Below are 15,305 nucleotides of genomic sequence, written 5' to 3'. Positions count from 1 at the left end.
CCACCTTGGCCTGGAGGTTTCTTGTAGAAGGGATTTTATCTATAAATTTAATTCCTTTAATAGATATAAAGATATTCATGTTCCCTTTAGCAAGCTTGTAGTTGATATCTTTTTAGAAATTTGTCTTTTTCATCTGAATTGTCAGATTTACTGGCAGAAAGTTGTTCATAATATTCCCTTATGCTCATTTTAATATCTCAGAATCTGTAGGAATGTCACCTCTCTCATTCCCAATATTGGTAATTTGTGTCTTCTCTCATTTATCTTATCCATCTGGCTGGAGATGTGTCAATTTTATTGATCTCAAAGAACCGTTTTTGATTTCACTGGTTTTTCTGTTTTCTGTTTCATTGATTTCCAGTCTGATCTTTTTATTTTCTTTCTTTTACTGACTTTGGGTTTAATTTGCTCTTCTTTTTCCAGTTTCATAAGGAAGAAGTTGAGCTTATTGATTTGAGGCCTTCCTGCTTTTTTAGTATAGGGTTTAGTGATACAGATTTTCCCCAAATACTCCTGTAGCAGCATCCTTAAAATTTTGGTGTGTTATTTTTTCATTTGCATTCAGTTCAAAATACTTTACAGTTTTCATTGTGTTTTCTTCTTTTGCCCAAAAATTACTCAGAAGCATTTTTTTTAACATATCCGAATATTTGAGGGCATAGTAGAGATCTCTCTGTTATCGATTTCTAATTTAATTCCATTGTGGTCAGAGAACATACTTAGTATGACTCGAATACTTTTCATTTCATTGAGACTTGTTTAATGGCCCAGAATATGGTCTATCCTGGTAACATTTTATTTTTTTAGTGCAGGTCTACTGGTGACAAATTTTTTCAGCTTTAAACGCCTTATGTTGTCTTTATTTTGTCTTTGTGCTTGGAAGATGTATTTGCTGGGTATAGAATTCTAATTGACAAGATTTTTTTTCTTTAGGTATTTAAAGATGTTGGTCCACTCTTTTCTGGCTTGCATTGTTTCTGATGAGAAATCTGATGTCATCTTTGTCTTTGTTTCTTTATATACAAGGTTTCTTTCTTTCTATGGCTCCTTTTAAGATTTTTTATCAATAGTTTAAACAATTTGGTTATCATGTATCTTGGCATAGTTTTCATTATGATTCTTGTTGAGCTTCTTAGATCTGTGGGTTTATAATTTTCATCAAATGTGGACAATTTTCAGCTATTTTCTTTTTTCAAAATTTTTACCCCCTCCCCTTCCTTCACGGACTTCAGTTGAACATATAACAGGTTGTTGAAGTTCAGACTCTCTTTTTTCTTTGTATTTTATTTTGTTTAGTTTCTATTGCTATATGTTCAAGTTCACTAATATTTTCTTGTGCAATGTCTAAGCTGCCATTAATCCCAGTCAAATTTTTTTCATCCCACACATTGTAATTTTCATCTGTAGAAGTTCTATTTGCATCTTTTATACAAACTATGTCTCTTTTTAATCTTTTGAACATATGGAATACAGTTACGGTAATGGAATAAATGATGGAATGATGTGTTGTCTGATAATTCTAACATCTGTGCAATTCTGGGTCAGTTTTGATTGATCTTGAGGGATCATATTTTCCCACTTCTTTTCATTCCTGATAATATTTTATTGGATGCCAGACATTGTGAATTTTACTTTGCTGAGTGCGGGATATTTCTGTATTCTTAGAAATATTCTTGAGCTTTTTTCTAAGATGCTGTAATTTACTTGGAAATAATTTGATTCTTTCAGGTCTTGCTTTTAAGATTTGCTAGGTGGGAACAGAACAGTGCTCATTGTAGGACTAATTATTCCTCACTACTGAGGCAAGACCCTTCTGTGTACTCTACCCTGATTCCTTGTGAATCCTGGCTGGGAAGAGGCACTATGCATGCATGTGCTGGCCATTTCTCAGCTGAACATTCAAGGAAACCCTCCGTGGATCTCTGGGAAGTTCTGTCTGTATGCAGCCCTCTCTTGTCTGGTACTCTCTCTTGCTTTCCTTAGACTCTTAGCTCCACCTCCTCAATTCAAGGAGTTTGTCAGGGTCTGCAGTGTCCTCCTCTCTGTGCTGCTACATGGAATCTCTGTCAAGTCAGTAAGTTGAGTCAATCATAAGACTTGACTCATTGGTTGTCCCTCTTGCAGACATCACTGCCATTCATTGCTTTATGTGTATTGCCTTGAAAACTATTGTTTCTTGTGTTTTGACCATTGTTCTGTTTTTTCAGGCAGGAGGGTAAATCTGGTTCCTGATAATCCGTCTTGGCCATTGGCAGAAATTTAGATTCATTAATTCTTCACCCTTTAAAGTAATGGAAGTAGTACTGGATGATTTGTGTCAATTTAGTTGCCCAATCAAAAATACAAGAGATTAATCATAAAGGAAATAAAAAATTCCCATGGAATAATGCCTTGTTTCTCAATACTTAAAGTAGATGAATTAGGATCTAGCTACTCCAAAACGGATGTCTGTTTTCCCCACAGCTCTCCACAGTTGGATGTCCATCTGAAAGCTGAGATTGATTCAATTCCAGGCCAATTTTGATAATTAGATGACAGGATATAAATATCTCTGAGGGTGTGAAAAAGAGTAGGAGGCTGAAAAATGATTGGAAAGGAACCTACCTCTCCTTGAGTGTCTTCTTTGTGCTGGGCACCAGGCGTTTCCTAAGCCATCTCATTTCATCTTCACGACAACCTTTCAAGGCAGGAATTATTATCATCCCAACTTCACAGATGAACAAATGAAGGCCCGCAGACGGTAAGTAGCACACCCAAGCTCACCTAAGTCTGGAACGTGAGCCCAGATCAGTCAGCACCCAGTGGTCACTCTCTTTCATCCACACTCTACAGGGTAGCCTCTCTGATTATGGTCAGTGGAGACTGAAGCAGTAGCAGCAGCAGCAGGAGGCAGAATCAAGTATAGCAGATCAGAATACACTATCCCAAAATGTCCCCCTCTGGCATAAGGATTATTTTGAGCTGAAGGCAATTGAGAAAAAGCAGATACAGGACAAGCTCTCTGCCCTCCCCCTACTGACCTGAAAGCAGAACATAAATTCTCCTTGTGAAGGTGTCCTCCCACCTTTGATGCTAGGAAAGCGATAACAGTCATATCACTGGGGATGACATGGCAGCAAGAAAGAGTCTACCCAAGCACACCTCACTGACTAGCCCTTAGCTACCATCTGTTTCCTCATATATTTGCCTTCTCACAAATTGCAACTCCTAGAATCTCAGAGTCCTTTCCTTTGTCCTTTACTTCTCTTAAAATTTGTCTTCCTTTGTCTGAACGGTACAAAAGCCTCCAAGACTAGCCATTTCTTTGGGGGTTTTCTCTTCTTTCTATGAAGTCCCCCAATGCCATGTAAAACTTTTAACATCAAATAAAATTGTATGCCTTTTCTCAGGTTGATTTGTCTATTGTCAGTTTAATTTGCAGAGCCAACTACTAAACTTAAGAGGGTAGAGGGAAATTTTTCCTGCCCTATCAAGACATCAGAGATCTTGGCTCCAGGAACCTGGAAGCCAAGGGGTGAAGGAGCCAGCAGTAAGAAGCATTGTAGTCTGAGCTACGTCCTTATTGCAGGTGAGCTCCTTATATTCCTCGTTGAGGACAGGGCGGAGCTCAATAGAGGTCAAGGTGGGACGCCAGGTAGATATAGAATAGGAGTGTCCCATCAAGGTTAGCAGGGTTCTGGGCCAGAGTGAGGACCTCACCACAGCTCTGCTCGGTGGGGGAGATCCCTACTCTTGGCATTAACAGAGTTTATGCAAGGATTGATTTCAGGAGGCATAATCACTGAATAACAGATTTAAAGGGTAATTTGAAAAATCAAACCATAAGCAAATGATACGGATAAAATTTACCTGGTTGCAAGCCTGTTTCCACCCGTAACCGGCTAAGTCACTGCGGTACGTTTTTACCACCCCGGGGCTCAGCTTTTCCCTCTCTCGGTGCAGGAGTTGGGCTAGGTGGGGCTGTAGAAAGGCTCTCCCCCAGCTGGTGCAGCAAGACCTCCTCCCTGAAACACGAGGTTGGTTGTCAGCTTCATTTGTTCTGTCCCAGCTGACATTCTTTCACCACTAGATGGAGAGCTACTCTCAGGTTTCCCCAGGCTCTGGGCAGGTCCCGGAGGCGGTTGTATACATCTCTTTGAATTCTGATACCATTTTAAGGAGTTCCAACTCAGATGTTAGAAAATTTTCAGTTAATTAATTTGCTAAGAAGCCCAAATTTGGGATTTCCTTACTTTTGTCAATTTTAATGTGCTGCAAGTTAAATTTTTTAAAAAATTATGCTTAATGAATTGGGTTTTCAAACTGCTCTGGCCTGTATTTATTACCAGGAGCAGAGCCTTCACTGACGCCTGCTTCTATGTATGTGAAAAGTGCCTTGAATCCCTTTTAAGTGAACTTCTCTTTCCTGGGTCAACCAGACACGATGAAATAGTGAGATGCAGGGGGAGCCTAGTGACCAGCTTCCTTTCAGCCTATGTGCTTTCAAAATATCTGTTATCTACCAGAGTGTTCCTGAATCCTCAGCACAGAGATGAACACACACGAAGTGATGCTCAGTCATGAAGTGATCACATTTTGCAAGTACTTTCTTCACATATATTATCTCATGGAATCCTTCCTACTCCTCTTAGCGTAAGCATTTTTAATCTCTGTTTTTACAGAGGAGGCGGGTCACTGAGTTACTGACCACACAGGACCCTGCTTGCGGCCCAGCACACGCAGAAGCTGGGATTAGGCTCCACCTAGACTTTGTTTATGGGCCCCTGAGCGTGTGACTGCTCAGGTGTTCTCAGGCCTGCATTTTGTAAGCAGGGGCACAGAGAAGCCTGGGCACTGGGGTGGCTGCTGCTAGCTGACATGGTCACAGGCTATGCCTAGAGATCCCCTGTCCTCAAGTGGAAACTTCCAGAACTGCATCCCACCTGGCCCTGGGGTCCAGTGGAGAGCAGCACTCTCCACTGAAAGAACCAGATGATTTGAGTTGGCGTTTGTCCTCAAGCCGAGACACAAGGACAGCTTAAACTCCAAGAACGTGGGGAACCTGGCGAGGGGAGGATCCTGAAACACAAATGCGTCCTGGAGGCCCGGATTCCGCACACTGGGTGAATGTGTGGAAATAGCAGCTTTCACAAGGAACATTTCTCTAACTGCAAAGGAAATTAGGCAAGCAGTTTATTTAGGAGAAGCAGAAGCAAGAGGAAAGTGATTTGCCTTTTTTTCCTCTTTTTCTCCTGGGAGGATGATGGTCCTGCAAGAATCGACCAGCAAGGCGCAACAAGTTCTTCCCTATTTGCTGGAAATCCCACCCTCCTGCCGCTGCTCATCACAGTTTCTGTTTTGCAGGTTGCTGCTGCCAGGAGGGGACTGGAGGTCACAGAAGAACCCAGGCAGGGCAGGCACAGGGGAATGGGCTGGAAGTCGAGGAGATGCCGAGGGTCCCACCGCACTGGGGGAAAGGCAGTCCCCATGTTAGCCAACACCTTGAAGGGACCAGTGAGCCTGCTTTATAAAAAGCACATGTCCTCAGGCAAATGTGATTTCCCTGGCTGGCAGAGTGAAAGGCCCAGTCCCCAAAGGGGAAGTGAAAGTTGCTGCATAATTTGAATATTGAAGGCAGCCTTCAGGATTCAGTAACCCAGGGCAGGCTTCGGGAACAAGCTGGGAGCGCATGGTTTAATGCGGAGGGAATTAATGTTTGCAGGGAGCCACTCTGTTCCAAGTGCAGTGCTGGACACTGGGGACTGGGCAGCAAGGCAGACGTGGGTGTCTCGTCAGCACTCTCTAAAGAGCTTTCCATGGCGCTGGACAGGTTCCACGTCTGCACTGTCCAATATGGTAGCCACAGCCACACATGGCTTATTGAAAGCGTGGAATGTGGCTATTACAACCGAGGGACTAAATTTTCTACTTTACTTGATTTTAATGAATTTAAATAATAGCCACATGTGGCTAGTGGCTACTGTATGGAACAACACTGTTCTACGTAGAACCTCTGTTTGAGGAATGAAACAAATACTCTGAGATGTAGGTTCTGGCATCTTCATGCTACAGGTGTGGAAAGGATGCTGTTTCTCCAAGCAGTCGAGAAGTCAAATTGCTCTTTGCTTTTGTAAGACATGCCTTTTCAGCTACGCTAGATTTGATCTCTCAATACAGCTAAACAGGGGTATGTGTGCACCCAGAGAGTGTGGCAGTGACCAAGTAATCCTAAGGGTAAGATATCATTTTCCTTTTTGGTTGCTTCACATGATCCTGCTGTACACAAGTTCCAGCCCAGGTCATCAGGAGTCTGAGCTGCCCCCTGGCCCCACGGTGTGATGACAGGTGTGGCTCCCAGCAGCTGGGAGACCCCAGGGGAGGTCTGTGACTCTCTAAGCCTCTCTCACATTGTCTCTAAGATATGGGGATAATGACACTGCTGTCTCAGGATTGCTGTTCACATTGCCCCTGCAGTATTCTTTGTTCTATGTGTAGAAATATTCATTCAGTGACTGTGTATCCGTGTCCCCTGGGAGGAATGCTGCATTCAACCATGAGGTGGGAAGGCTATTCAAGTCCTGGGTGCAGAGGCCTTCATAAGGAAGGCCTGGCATTGAGAAATGATTTCCTTTTAGGTCAACGTTGGAAATGCTGCACGAGGCTGTTGATTCAGGTGGGGTAGTTTCCTACCTTCTTGGATATTAGGGCAGAGTCAAAGTCTCACATTCATCATGTCCTGGTCTTCAGCAACTCTTTGTATTAAGAAATATTTAGATCAACAGAAACACTGATATTAGAATGTGAAGTGAGGGACTATAATTATTTCACAAACATTTATTGAACACCTACCGTGTGCTATTAAGTTAAGCATTATGCCCCGTGGGGTGCTTGGGAGAGTGTTGGAAGGCTGCGTGGTCAATTGTGGCTTTGTCAATGTCCTTTTTAAGACACGGAGATTGTTATCCAATGGGGAGATTTAATTTTATCCTAAGATTGGATTAAGGATTTTGTGTAATATAAAGCAGGGCCTTTCGAGGAAATTCTTTCTGAACCTCACTTTATCCAAGAAGGTGAACTCTTGGCATCTCGTGCTGGGTATTTGTTTGATACTTGGCTAAGACTTCGAAAAGAATCCCTACATATTAACAAGTTTAGTGTGGCTGAACCTTTTTTTCCTTGCTATTTTTTCCACTCAGTTTTCTACTACTTCTGATTTCCCTTCTGAATTACCAATTGTTTTCAGCACATTTCTTCATTCCATCATTAAAACTCAGGCACACACCACAGAAGTGAATTTTCAAGTTTCTTTATCATGTTTTTTCCCAAAACTATTCTGTCTGCCTGCCCCCTGCCTCCCTGCCTCAACCTCCCCACATAAAGTATTGTAAGCACGTTTTACACCACTCAAGAGAAACAATTTTGAGGATTCTTCCTCAAAGCCGGTGGGTGAAATGGGTGAAGGGGGTCAAAAGGTACAAATTTCCAGTTATAAAATAAATAAGTTGTGGGATGTAATGTAGAGCATGGTGACTATAGTTAACACTACTGTAGTGTAGTGTATATTTGAAAGTTGCTGAGAGAGTAGATCTTAAAAGTTCTTATCACACAAGAAAAAATTTTTGCAACTGTGTGTGGTGATGGATAAAATAAAAAATGATTGAATCTAAACTGGAAAGTCTGTATACTGGCAAATGTAAGTGAGAATGATACATAAAGGCATCCAGGCAGGGAGAACTATTTGGAAAACAAAGATAATTTATTAGCTTAACTGATACGTTTCCTTTTCCTTTACATTAAAAACAACATATTAGATATACTATTGAGACATTCTATACCTCAATATTGGCATATTGCTTTTATTTTGTTATTGTAAATTGCATTATCTTGGATATCTGGGATCTGTGAACATTGTATGACTTTGGGAAATCACTTGTCCTGTCCGAGCCTGAGAATTCCATATTTGTCAATGGGTATAATGGAACCTCATAAGAATCACAGGAGTGTTTACGTAGGGTTCCTAGCACTGTGCCTGGTATACAATATCAGCTCAGCCAGTGGTATTTTTTTTCCAAGTCTCCAAGCATTTCACAGCTAGGCTAGTGGTATTTTTCACCAAAGCATGAACCAGAAAACATATACAGAAATGATATGCTGCTACTCTTCACACGTCAACACAGGTACTCAGGACCTAAATCTGTTCTGAATTCTCTGGGCCCTAAATCAGGTCCTAAATTTCAACATCGAGTAGAGGCACGGAAGGCCAAGGAAGGAGACAATCCTGCCTCTTTTTCCTGTCATAAAGAGAATGACTCATGCCCCCAATTTCAATTCTGAAATTCCCTGGCTACACCCCTGTTGGAAATAATCAGACAACCTCCGAGATGGTTCTGCTCTCACGGAAAGGCTAACTTCTGGAAGGCAGGAAACAGCTCACACGAGGTCCCCTCTGTGGTAGAGACACCAATCTGTTCCATGGAGGGTTGGGGGGCACCATCCAGGGCGAGGGGCCTGTATTCTCACCCCAGCTTCACCCCTGGGGTGTGTGACATCCACCGAGTCACCAAGCCGAGCCTCTGTCTTCATCCATGTCGCAGGTGCTAATGACCACCAATGGGGTGATGCGACCAACATGAGGAACTCGCAGGGGCCCTGGCACAGGACTTAGTGCCACAAGAATGGCCTTGCTGGGCAGTCGTCAGGGACCTCAGTGCTGGAGGACAGCCTGGGGAGCTCTTCCTAGAGCAGGGACAGGCTGGGTGCTGTTCTGCCCTGCCGTAAAGTGTTTCCCCTCCTAGAGTGATACACATATTGATAATAAAAAGTGTGATGGGGATTTTTGGGGGGTTAAACCCATTTGTGGGAAGGTGGATTAAATAAACTATATTCTGTTCTTCTCAGAGCATTTCAAATGCTAACGTACAGTGTGAATCTCCGAAAGGGGGCAGGAGTGTGTGGCTTTTCCGGAACCACTTTGCTCCATTCTCCTTTTTGTATTATGCATAATGGGCTTTAGGAAATGCGGCTCAAGGGTGACTCTCTGTGACCTTGAAAAAGCCACTCTGCTTCCCTGGCTTTAGTTTCACTACCTGAAATTGATGCTCACACCCATCTCCGCCCTTCCTCCAGAGGGACCAAGCTGTCACTTAACAGCCCAGCAGCTCCAGGACCAGGACAGGGGCTCATCTTCTGCTTCCCCCCTTAGTCTTGATGCTGAGAGAGCCCTTCTCTGGCTGAACCCACCTCCTGCTGGTCCTCCTGGTGGGCCAGCCCCTCAGCACCACAGAGGCTGCCCGCCCTGAAAGCTCTCCCAGGACATTCTAGCCAAACTCCATGGCATGGCCTTCCTCAAATACAAGGTTCCTCATTCGATCCTCTGCAACGGTACTCATGCTGTCCCTCTGCCTCAAATTTTCTTGCTACCTTTTTTTCACCCACATAACTCCTTCTGTCTTTCACTTCAACTATGTCCTTACTGATTTCCTGCCTACTGGATCTGTCCACTTCTGAGAGAGGGGTGTTAAACTTTCTAGCTGTAACAGTGGATTCCTCTATTTTTCCTGGCAGTTCTATCAGTTTTTGCCTCACATATCTTGATGCTCTGTTGTTAGGCACATACACATTAAGGTTTGTTATGTCTTCTTTGAGTATTGACCCCTTTATCATTATGTAGTGGCCTTCTTTATCCCTGATAACTTTCCTTGCTCTGAAGTCTGCTTTGTCTGAAATTAATATAGTTACTCCTACTTTCTTTTGATTCACTAATCAAAGGTCAGGTTCCCTGACCTCTATACCTATCAAGGTATATCTTTCTGCATACCTTTACTTTTAATCTATATATGTCTTAAATATATTTAAAGTGGCTTTCTTGTAGACAACCACTGTTGGATCTTGTTTGTGGATCTGCTCTGGCAATTTCTGTGCTTGAATTGGTGCATTTAGACCAATGACATTTAAAGGAGTATTGACACAGCTGCATTAGTATTCACCACATTTGTTACTGTTTTCTATTTGCTGGTCTTGTTCTTTGTTTTGTTTTGTTTTGTTTTTGTCTCCCACTCTTTCCCCCTTCTCTGGTTTTAACTGAGTATTTTGCATGATTCCGTTTTTCTCCTCTCTGTTCAGTCTCTCAAGATTTCACTGAGATGCACTTGGTCCAGGGGACCCCGCAGGCCTGCCTTCTCTGCCTTTCAGTCCTTCTCGCTCTACTTCAGCAGCTTCCCCCCAGGACTACTCAGACTGTCCCCTGAGCGAGACCACCCCCCATGAGGGCCTGAATGTCAGAACACAGAGAGGACCCTTCTGGAGAGCCCCAGGGAGACTGGGAACCAGGGGCCTGCATTCTATTGCCTCTTGCCTTTCTCTGGGGAGAGTGACGCTGGCCCTGAAGCAAGTGGAAAGATGGGAGGGGGCTTCAGAAGGAAGAGTCCTGGGCTGCGGTCCTGGTTATCAACTGAGATAAAACCACAGGGAGCCCAGGGGGCAGGATGGAGGGTCTATCTACACCCCACACACTGTTCCAAGGCTGCGGGCACCTGCTCTTGCTCGCTGTTGGAGGTTTGGGGACAACTGAGGCAAAGCTTCTGCCCTCCAGAGGCTCACAGTCGGGTGGAGGAGGTGGACGCTTAACACACAGCACTGTGAGAGCCCCAACATAGACTTAAACAAAGGTTCTAGGAACACACAGACCTGGTCCTGAGAAATCTCCAGAAATCAGTTAGGTATGGTGAGCTCAGCATCGCTACATTACCAGTTCAGCAGCCCGCAAGGTTAGAGCGGTCACTTGGAGTCAGGCCTTATCAGGACAAACACCATTCTGGAGAGTGTGGACTTGAACCCTAGACCAGTTCCCTGACCTCTCAGAGTCACAGTGATGGTGGCAGACCTCCCTGAACTCATACGCAAGCCTACTTTATTTTTGTAGCGGTGGATATAAATGTACAACTATTTTCCCGTGGGATGGTATGAAAGCAATTTTAAAAAGGAATCATGATGCTTAAAGGGGTGGGATCTGGGTGTGGGCAAGGGGAAGCCATGGCGGGTTTTGTGAAGGGCAGTGCCTAGAAGGGAGGAGGGCCCCGAAAGGGGAATTGAATTGAGGGCACTGAAACCACAGACCCTCCTTACCGTGGGGCCTGGGCCCGCCCTCGCCCGCAGGAAGCGGGAGGGATGATGAGGAGGAGGAAGCTGCCGCAGGTGCCAGGACAGTGGTGCGAGATGCCAGGAGTGATGCCACCCCAGAGGAGAGCCTGGTCCCGCCTGGGAGGGCGTTCGGGGTGACACTGCTGGCAGGGAGGGCACTGCTGGGCGTATCCGTGTGTGCCCAGGAATGAGCCGGGAGAGGACTCCTGTGAGTGTGAGCCTAAGTCCAGGGCAGAGCAGAGAGAGAAGAGGCCTGGGACTGACTCATGAAGGGAGAAACAAAACATCTTTGGACAATTCACACACTCAACGTCATATCTAGTTGGTTTGACAAAACATGGGAAAGAAGAAGTGAAATTTGTTAACTGTACCGAGATCCATGCAGTTCACTTCAGGGGACAGTTTTGGTACCAAATTATCCTAGTTATGCAAATTTCCTCCCCCAGCAGCTGGTTCCCAGTTGTGCACGGGGACGTGGTGGGTGCATCTGCTTCCCGTCGTGCCGATTCACCGGGTAGCCACAGCCCATCTGCTCGGCCGAGCGGCGCCCTGCTGCCCAGGAGGAGGTGTGGGGCTGGCTCCTTGAGCAGGAGGGGACCAGCAGCCGGCTCCCCAGGGCACCCACCGGCCCCAGAAGGGGCAGCTGCAGGAGACAGAGCTCGAGGGATGTTGGCCTTGTCCTGAGCCTGGCCTTGCCAAAAAGCGGAGACAGCAGGTGGACGTCACACTGAGGTTTTTGCCTTCCTCCCTAGGAAAATACTGCCCAGAACTTGGCATTTTTGAAGCATTGGGTCCAAGCTGAGGTCTGCGGCCATGGTGCACTGAGTTCCCCATTTCTTCCCTGCTAGCTTCTCTCTCGAGGCCCCAGCCCGCCTCCACCCAGCGTCTCTGGCACCCGCTTGCCACCCCTCCATGGACTCACTCCCTGAACGTCACTGTGAGCATCCTAGATACTCAGCTAGTGGCTTCTTCTCAGCCACTCCTCATTTCATCTGCTTTATTGGTCCTATTTATGGTCTCTCTTCTTGCATAGAGAAGATCTGGGATGCTGCCCTCAACCGGCTTTCCTTCTGTCTGGACCAATCCCTTTCTTTTCCTCTGCTGTCTCCCACCCTCCCTCCTCTCTCTCCTTAGGCACCTTCAGGTGTCTGTCACAGCTTCCCTGACAGTTATGCACGTGCTGATGACACTCAAATCTACCACCTTGCTCTAAAGCTCACCTGTTCTCCTCATCCAATTGCTTCAATTAAACAAAATCGAGCTCTTCAAACCCTCAGCCTGCCTCCCCTTTTCCTATTAATGGCTCATGTAGGAGCTGAGACTTGGGTCAACTCCTCATTCTTCCTCCAGTGTGCAATCGATTTAATCATCTTAAATAGATCATTATGCAGCAAATATTTATTGAGCATCTTCTTAGTCCATTAGGGCTGCTATAACAAAATACCAGAGACTGGGTGGCTCATACACAACAGACATTTATTTCTCACAGCTCTGGAAGCTGGAAGTCTGAGATTAGGGTCAGGTGTGCACCCTCTTCTGGATCAATCACAGACTCCTCAACATGTCCTCACATGGTGAAAGGGACAATGGAGCTCTCTGGGGTCTCTTTTATAAGGGCACTAACTCCATTCATGAGGGCTGCACCCTCAAGACCTAATCACCTCCCAAAGACCCCACCTCCTAACACCATCACTTGGGGTTAGGTTTTCCACACTTGAATGTTGTGGGGACACAGACACTCAGACCATAGCAAGCACCTACTGTGTTCCAGGTACTCTTCTTGACACCGAGGATATGGCAGTAAATTAAAGAAACCAAACCCCGCTCCTGGAGATTGCCTTCTAGTGGCAGAGATTCAAGTCCTCTGCCTGCTGCTTCCCTCTAATCTTGACTTGTCTCCAGTTTCAGCAGCAATGCACAGGTTAAAGCCGTGTCTCCCTGCCAGGACTCCCGCTGGGTCCCTCCACACCTCTCCCTAGCTCTCAAGGCATCAATCGCTCTCTCCTCCAGGTCTCCAGCAGCTCCCCACCACCTGCTGAGTTACCTATTTCCACTCCTCTGGATGCAGGAACTGAGCATGCTTCCACTTGCTCTCCTGGGGTCTGCTGCTTACAGGCGGGCGGCGGGGGTTCTGGTCCCCTCTCCCCCATCTTGCAGGGCAGGGGCTCAGCCTTTTCAGGGGGTGCCTGAGCCTAAGTGCTGCCTGCGTCCGGGCGAGCCAGTCTGTCTAGTGCAGGGTGGGGGTTGGCAAGCCTGCTGTGGTCACGCATTGAAGCTGTGGTCACGCATTGAAGCTGTGTTCATGGGTAACACAGCTAGTATTTTGGTTCCTACTCTCTGATTCTCTTGTTTATATCTGAGTCATTTCAAACTCAAGAGGTGAAGAGAGAGACATTATTAATTGTTCCTCCTCCCTCAAAAAAAAAAAAAACGTGCATGGGCTGGAGAAGAGGGTTAAGGCTCTAACTGCCTCGAGGAGGAATAGGACAGGAGTTAGCTTAGCCTAGTTTGGGGAGCTGGTTCCACACCTGGTGGGTGGACTCCAGGCAGACCTCCAGCTCTAGAACGACCAGGAGTGGGTCTCTGGAAATCGCATTTTTACCTACGCAGGTGATTCTGAGCTGCATTTGAGAACCAAGGTCATGTGAGGGGGGGGTCAGTGGAAGCACTGGCACCGGAGGAAGGCTGGAGTGGGTGAGGGCATCTCGAGGCAGCCTAAGGCTGGGAACTGGGAATGTGGGTTAATGGCAGGAGGGGCCAAGGGGAGGACAGGAGCCTGGGCTGCTGAGGCAGAACTGTTATTCTACGAGCCAAAGGGATCCATTTCCTCCTCGTTAGTGGTAGTGAAGGGTGAGCTATTTGGGGAAAGACAGGTAAGACAGATGATGTGTAGGTAACAGCAAGATTTTGGCTCCAGCTCTGCACAAGAGCTGTGCTGCCGGTTGCTGCTCTGGGTTCTGGTGCAGAGAAAGGCCAGAGGGGTTCAGAGTGATGCCCTGGGCTTAGAAGGACACAGAGTTCCTATGCTGGGGGTCCAAGAATTCCCTGAGTCTTTCACCAATTTCTCAAGCACGCTTTTGTGTCTAGTTCTGTGTTTGGAGTTGACAGGCCATACCAAAAACGTGACGTTAGGAAACAGCCACGGGATTCTGTTCCTTGAGAATCCATGTGTTTTTGATGAGAATGCAAGAAGGTTTTACCAAGGAGTCACAAAACCTCCAAGATGTTTTATTTTGACAGAAGATATGACTAATTAATTGGAAATGGGATCAGGAATCTTTGAGCCCCCAATCTTGATCTTTAGCACCCAAAATTTCACACTAACATTTAAAATATAGCATGACTTTTAAATTGACAGCACTCATCTGGAATAGAAGTGAAACGCACCAGGGCAGCTGTTTCCAGCGGGAACGATAAAATGCATGCACGTAACCTCCGGGGCTGCCCCAGGGGGACACATCACAGATGGAGTGTCCAGGTGCTCCAGGGCTGCTCCAGGCTGGGAAGAGTGGCAGGCCCACAGCACTGCATCCGCTCAGCTCCTGCTGGGTCCTCCAAGCTTGCTGCCTGGCTCCTTTCACCTTGGTAGGTCCCCCCCGGAATCCGGTGCTTCCTGGGGCCCACCAGGCAGACCTTTCCCGACTCCGCCCACTCCCAGGAGTGCACTTGAGCTGCTGTGGTCCTCACCATCAACCCACAAAGAGGACACCCCCTGCACATCAGCCTCCCCAGAATGGGGTCCATCATCGGGGCACACTGAGTGGAGGCACCATGACTCACCAAGAGTTTGCAGGGGACCAGAGGAAGGTATATGGACCCTGAGGGTAAAAGTGTCAAAAGGCTATGGTGAGAATAATCATCTTTATGCTGACTTAAAATAAAAGGTAGTGAGGACCAAGAAATGGAGTCTATCATCTTACTGGTGGCTCTGGAAATCAAGATCTGAAACCTCGCCCTCACCCAGTCACCACATCCAGACGAGCACTCCTGTGTGCTCCACCGAGGGCCGCGCAGGCTTGCGAGTGATTAGTGCAAGCAACTCCTTTTATCACAATTCCTTCAGTACATGTTTATTAAGTTTCATAAGGAATTGAGCTGCAAAGATATACCCAAGCATATACCTCACCTTCACCATCAACTCTCACCCGATTGAGTCACTTTTCCCTTTGAGTTCGAGCCCAGGTTAT

Source organism: Diceros bicornis, chromosome 41 (assembly GCF_020826845.1).
Source record: "Diceros bicornis minor isolate mBicDic1 chromosome 41, mDicBic1.mat.cur, whole genome shotgun sequence".
Classification (NCBI taxonomy): domain Eukaryota; kingdom Metazoa; phylum Chordata; class Mammalia; order Perissodactyla; family Rhinocerotidae; genus Diceros; species Diceros bicornis.
This window is presented reverse-complemented; position numbering follows the sequence as displayed.